Below are 6,594 nucleotides of genomic sequence, written 5' to 3'. Positions count from 1 at the left end.
CTCTAATATCGAACAGTGTGACGGAATTGGACGCTGCAGCTTACAATATGTTAGGAAAACAGCCACTAGAAAACTATGAAGGCTTTCTTACTTAGCCTCTTGTTGATAAACCGCCTGTTGGCTTCTGTCTCGGGTTCTTTGGCCGACTTTTGTTTGATGATTTTCCTGGCGTTTCGCCAGCACGAGTAGCTGGAATTGACAAATCTTCACCCTCCAGACGACCACCAGCAATGGAGGGTGAGGCTCTGACAATGCCAGCCACTCGTGCTGGCGAAACGTCAGAAAAATCATTAAACAAACGTCGGCCAAAGAACCCAAGACAGAAACTAAAAGGCAGTTTGAAAACGGCTAACACTAAGTTCACGAACATACATCACACAAGTTTCTTATCGCCCTTTTGCACAGTATACATATTTTCTGTGAATGCAAAAACTTATTCCAAAACATGATACACAAAAATAACAAGTTACTCAATAGTCAGTACGCATGCAACAGCATGTTCCTAAATGCAGCTCATAACTGCGGGATTTTACGGTGCTCATACCTCGGTTGGGGCAACGGCCTTGCCGCAGTGGATACACCGGTTCCCGTGAGATCACCGAAGTTAAGCGCTGTTGGGCGTGGCCGGCACTTGGATGGGTGACCATCCAGCCGCCATGCGCTGTTGCCATTTTTCGGGGTGCACTCAGCCTCGTGATGCCAATTGAGGAGCTACTCGACCGAATAGTAGCGGCTACGGTCAAAGAAAACCATCATAACGACCGGGAGAGCGGTGTGCTGACCACACGCCCCTCCTATCCGCATCCTCAACGAGGATGACACGGCGGTCGGATGGTCCCGATGGGCCACTTGTGGCCTGAACACGGAGTGCCTGCCATATCTCGGTTGATGATGAAAAAGCAGGATCAAGCGTTTAGATAGTGGGCTAGGGATCTTTTGTATTCCCAACAGAATAAACGTCTTAGCATCTCTGTCCTACTGTACAGGGTGAAAATATGAATATTACACACCTCCTCCTCCTTAGGCAAATGGAGAATTGCATTTGATGTGGCTATGGTGGGCAAGATGGGATTTCAGGAAGGACCATTACTTCATGGGCGCTTCCTCGGAAAACTCCTCGAGAAAGTTTATCTTTTACTCTATTTTCACCGTCCACAGCGGACCAAACCCCAGCCGACGATTCCAGGACGGCTATAGGCAGCGAAAGGCTGAAATCTTTACGGTATGTTCCTAAAATCGTGATCTCGAACAACTCTGAATATTTTCCTGATATCTTTATTCGTTTTCAAGATACACAGGTTCAAATGTAACTTGCTTCTAACCGTAAAATCCGGTATGAGGCGAAATGTAAATAATAAATAACTGCAGCAAATTGCTCAGATTTTTACGGTGTAGTGTCCACATATTTATCTAGAGGAGCTATCTCTCCTTTCTCAAAAACCGTTATCCATTATCGGGAAACAGCGTGTAAGTAGGCTGTTTATGTTTTCTTTATGTAAGTAGGCTGTTTAGGTTCTTATATTGGTAACGCCGCCGCCACGTAGCGCTCTCTGTATGAAAATCACTGGCTGTGCTGTGTGCAGTCTGTGTCTGCTTTGCATTGTTGTAATACTCGCCATTGTAGTGCTGGGCAGCGGCAGCTGGATGTGAACAGCGCGTAGCGTTGCGCAGTTGGAGGTGAGCCGCCGGCAGTGGTGGATGTGGGGAGAGAGATGGCGGAGTTTTGAAATTTGTCATGAACTGCTATATTTATATATAATGATATCAAGGTAAATACATTGTTTGTTCTCTATTAACATCTTTCATTTGCTAACTATCCCTATCAGTAGTTAGTGCCTTCAGTAGTTTGAATCTTTTATTTAGCTGGCAGTAGTGGCGCTCGCTGTATTGCAGTAGCTTGAGCAGCGAAGATTTTTGTGAGGTAAGTGATTTGTGAAAGGTATAGTTTAATGTTAGTCAGGGCCATTCTTTTGTAGGGAATTTTGAAAGTCAAATTGCGTTGCGCTAACAAAATATTGTGTGTCAGTTTAAGCACAGTCACGTATAAATTTTTCTAAGGGGACGTTTCATATGTCGACCCTTAGCCGAGGATACCTCACTGGAATCTTCTGATTTTTTCTTGTAGTTTGTGTAATTAGTGTAGCTATTGTTTATTGCTAGCGCGTAATTGTAGAGAAAATCTCCTTTGTAGTTGCAGTCTTTCATTGTTGTACAGTAAAACAGTTGTGGCATGCATGTAGATTTGCACCAAGTATTTCGCAGCTGCAATTAACTAGATATTATTTTCAGTGCTATGTTAATGTGTTCTCTTATTTTTGATCTTCAAATTGTGTTTTTCTGTGTTGTCGTGTGAAATACTGTGACAATAATGGCGTGTGAAAAACGTAATACTAGGCTCCAAAGTAAACTGGAAATGACAGTGAAAATGAAAGCAGTGTGTTAGCGCCACCGAGTAATGAATTAACTGATGTTCAAAGTAGTAATTTGGTAATTGTGCATAGGGAAATGGAGCGGGCTGCAAACAATGGCGTAGACAGTGAAACAGGTAGTGAACAGGGAAGCATTATCGATCGATCGCTCGGCAACAGCTCGCCTCAGGAATCCGAAATGACAGGACACAATTTCGCAAATACTGTAGATTCAGGTTTTGGGTCATCACCGTTATCTCAAATAAGTCAAGACACATTTTCTGCTTGTCAAAATGTGAATGTTGCCGGTGCAAATGCACTGCCGAAAAGCGTAGAGAAACAGATTCCAGACACTAATACATTATTATTGCAATTAATGCACTAAATGGAACAAAATCAGAGACAAACACAGCAAAAGCTTCAAAAGTTAGACACAATGGAACAACACCAGAGACAAACACAGCAACAGTTAGACGCAATGGAACAAAATCTTCACACCACGCTTGAACAAACACGTGAAGATTTAACTACTGAGTTACATAACATCGAATCGAAATGTCAAAAAGTCTGTAATGACGTAAAAACACAAATTTGTGAGCATTTCCAACCTATTTTTTCGCGTCCTGAAAATGCATTACAGAATCATGAAGCAGCCATAAAAGAACTGCAAACTATTGTTCATGAAAATCACACCACCTTGCAAGCTAAAATTGACTCAGTTGCATCTACCGATTCGGTTACGCAACTTGCAAAAACTCAAGAAAACTTAAAGGACACAGTAGATACGATTTCAACACAAATGGACACTCTGAAACTTGGTTCAGAAAAACACACTGAGGAAATAAGTACACTATCGGAGAAATTAGCCAAACTGTCGGAGCAGGTCACTAATCTATCTACGAAGGTAGATGATAATCTGAATGACACAGAAGAGTGCGAACAAATTAGGAAATTCAAACAAAATCAGAATCAGATTAATACGCAACACCAAAGAGAAATCCGGGAAGTACAAGATCAGCTGACACAGTTAATACAAGAATTACGTATTTCAGAGGATACTCGCGCCCCAATACGGGAAGAAGGACACAGAAATACGGAACAGCCACAAAATAATAACACAGGGCATTTCGGAAGTTATGAAAGAAATTGTCAATGTGCACCGAATTTTGAGATGGAACGGCCGACACGACCTAACAATGACCGATATGCGACTCGGCGACATGATGATTTTGACTATAAGCTGTTCATTACTACACGTAAATTCAAAACATTTATGAATTCTGGCAACGACATTCATCCACAAGCATGGCTCCATCAATTCTCGCATTGTTTTCCTCCCAACTGGTCGTTAGAACACAGATTAGAATTTATGTGTGGCTACTTGGAGAATGAACCAGCTGTAAGAATGCGATCGGTAATTCACGATTGCCACAGTGAAGGAGAGTTTTACCATGCCTTCCTCTCAGCATATTGGTCTCAATCCACACAAGACCGAGTAAAACATAGCATCATAATGATGAAACGTTTCGAACAATCTGAATTTTCCAGTCTTATGAAATATTTTGAAGACATGTTGCATAAGAATCAATATCTTTCAAACCCATACAGCCCCTCAGAACTCATCCGCATTTGCTTAATCAAACTGCCTGAACATTTACGACATATAATTTTGGCAGGACGTGGCAAAGACGACATTGAAGCATTTCAGGGACTCTTACAAGAATTAGAAATTGAGACTGACAATCGCAGAACGCGAAACCAGGAACACAACAATTACAGGTCACATCCGTCGCAATTCCGCGATGAAAGAAGTAATAACTTGACACGACAAGGCTATTCTCACAACACAAATCGTGACCAAAACAGACACCACCCGTATGACAACCGTTGGCAGAGTAGTAATAACTACAGGGAAAGATCACCTCTCCGTGGTAATGACTATCACAGAGACAATAAGAGAAACAGACAATATGGTAACCAGAACTATTATTGTCAAGGGAGACAGAATAACTTTAGACGCAACGGACCAGCGCGCAGTTACGATTCAGGGAGAAATTCTCCACCACGTGGCCGACAAGAAAGAAACTGTGTAAACTACCGACAAAACGACAGACCTGAATTCCATCAGAACTGGCGAGCTTCAAACAGGGCAGGGCCTTCCCGTCAAAGTGAATTTGTAGAAGTTAGGTCTCCTAATCCCAATAACGGCGTGCGCCAACAAAGAGACAGACAATGACTCGCACAGCAGGCAGCCGCGTGCGCCCGCTGGCTCCGAGAAAAATAACATAAGACGCTAGCCTTGAGAAAAAGTTTAGCATTCTTTACCGATGTGTACAACATGATAATTGCGTTGAAGTTGAAACTCTGCGTACTAGGAAGAGTAAAGTTTTACACCACATTTCACATGTAAAACCGTTTATTGAAAGATAATCTGCTTTTTAACTTTGTCTTTGCCATAAAACTTTTCACTTCACATTTCTAGTATGCTTTGTCAGATTTAGAATCTGTTAACATGTAACAATGTTTGAAGTTAAATATCCAGTCAAGAACCAAGAGAACTTATTGAAACAGAAATGACGAATGCATTGTTATAGTGAACAGACGTCACAGTGTTATTGTGTGTGTACATTCTTGCTTGTTAGTTGCACGATTATGGAACGACTATAAGGCTTACATACTTAGAACATTTACCAGTACTGCCAATGAGATTTTAATGCAACATTTTGGTTTACTTGAAAATATATTCTGGATTTAAAGTACTTTCAGTGAGATACCAGATGACACAGTGATTAGTTTATGTAACAGCTACACGATTTTATCACGACGCTACTAATGAGTGTCAATTTACAATGTTGCTTTTGCGGTGTTTCTGTTTTATGTCTGCACAGTTTTATGTATTATTCTGGAAAGTAAAACATGTTTTAGTAGTAACTTTTGTGGTATAGCTACAATGAGACTGCCTTTTCCGTAGCACAACAATACGTTACAGCACAGTACTTTCCTCATCACGTCAATAAGCGTAATAACTAAGACATTTATACGCAAAGCATTTCACTTTTGTTTATCATGTGGTAAGTACATTGACTTCTGCAGAACTTAGCTTTCGAAGGACGATAACTACGACACTTCCACAGAGATTATGTTGCGACAAGATGCACAGTTTAGCACTACAGTACACGCATTTGAGTGATTAATCTTATACTTAAAACACTTATTTTTAAAGATTTTTTTTTAATTACAAAGAAAGTTTTCCGTGATACATTTTATTCCATTACTGTAATTTGTAACACCTGGGAGTATAATTACATTTATCCTCAGGGGGGTACACGATTACTTTGTGTACCATGTGTGTGGCAACCACAAGGAACCCTAGCTAATATGGTATTTGCTTATACAACTTTACACATCGGTACCATATTTCTCTAACACACAAATTACACAGCTATCTGATCATGTAACTGAGAGATAAACTTTTTTTATTACATCAGCGACATATGTTTACGCAATTACAGAGTTGGATTACTTCACACTTACGAAATTGTATTTTGTCTGTAATGTGTGATCTGTTCATATTTTTTCGGAACCATTGTGATACCATGAGAGCTTTGAATGATATATTTGGTAAGGGAGCATGATTTTAAAGTACGTTTGAGGCAGATGACACTTTTGACATGAGCAGAGAATTTTTTTAATTATTGGAGGAAGCTATGACGTTTTCGAGATTTGACTGAGGTGTTATGATGTTATTATTACGGCGACGATGTGTACTATGCTGTTGAGATATGTTTATGATCAATAAGATGATGCTACCGTATATGAGGAATAAGAAGTATGTTGGAAACGAAGAATCGTACTTTAAGAGTTATGAAATGTGCGTAAATGCGTGACTGTATCACAATGCTGACGAATATTTTATTTGGACACTTATATTTATAGGATTTTCTTTCTACAGATTTGCAACGCTAATTCTTGACCTGTGAAATATTTTTATGTGAGACTGTCACCGTAGCGGAAACTGCTGTCGTAAATATTTCCGTAAGAAAGTTAAGTGACCACCTGCACGTGCGTCGTCGGCACACCGCTGTGTCAGACACCTGGAGAACAAGCCATTAGGGTGTGCCTTTCCGGAAGCACAGGTAGAAGAAAAAGGGGAGGCCATTATCCTCGCTATTGAAATTTCCTTGTT

General features: G+C 40.5%; 1 pseudogene; it reads left to right on the top strand.

The window, feature by feature from the left end:
• Positions 1-553: 553 nt before the first annotated feature.
• On the top strand, positions 554-670 carry LOC124623342 (annotated as a pseudogene).
• The last annotated feature ends 5,924 nt before the right edge of the window (positions 671-6,594 follow it).

Source organism: Schistocerca americana, chromosome 7, assembly GCF_021461395.2.
Source record: "Schistocerca americana isolate TAMUIC-IGC-003095 chromosome 7, iqSchAmer2.1, whole genome shotgun sequence".
In the NCBI taxonomy this organism is placed as follows: domain Eukaryota; kingdom Metazoa; phylum Arthropoda; class Insecta; order Orthoptera; family Acrididae; genus Schistocerca; species Schistocerca americana.
Note: the sequence above shows the minus strand (reverse complement) of the source record. Positions and strands in the feature narration are given on the sequence as shown.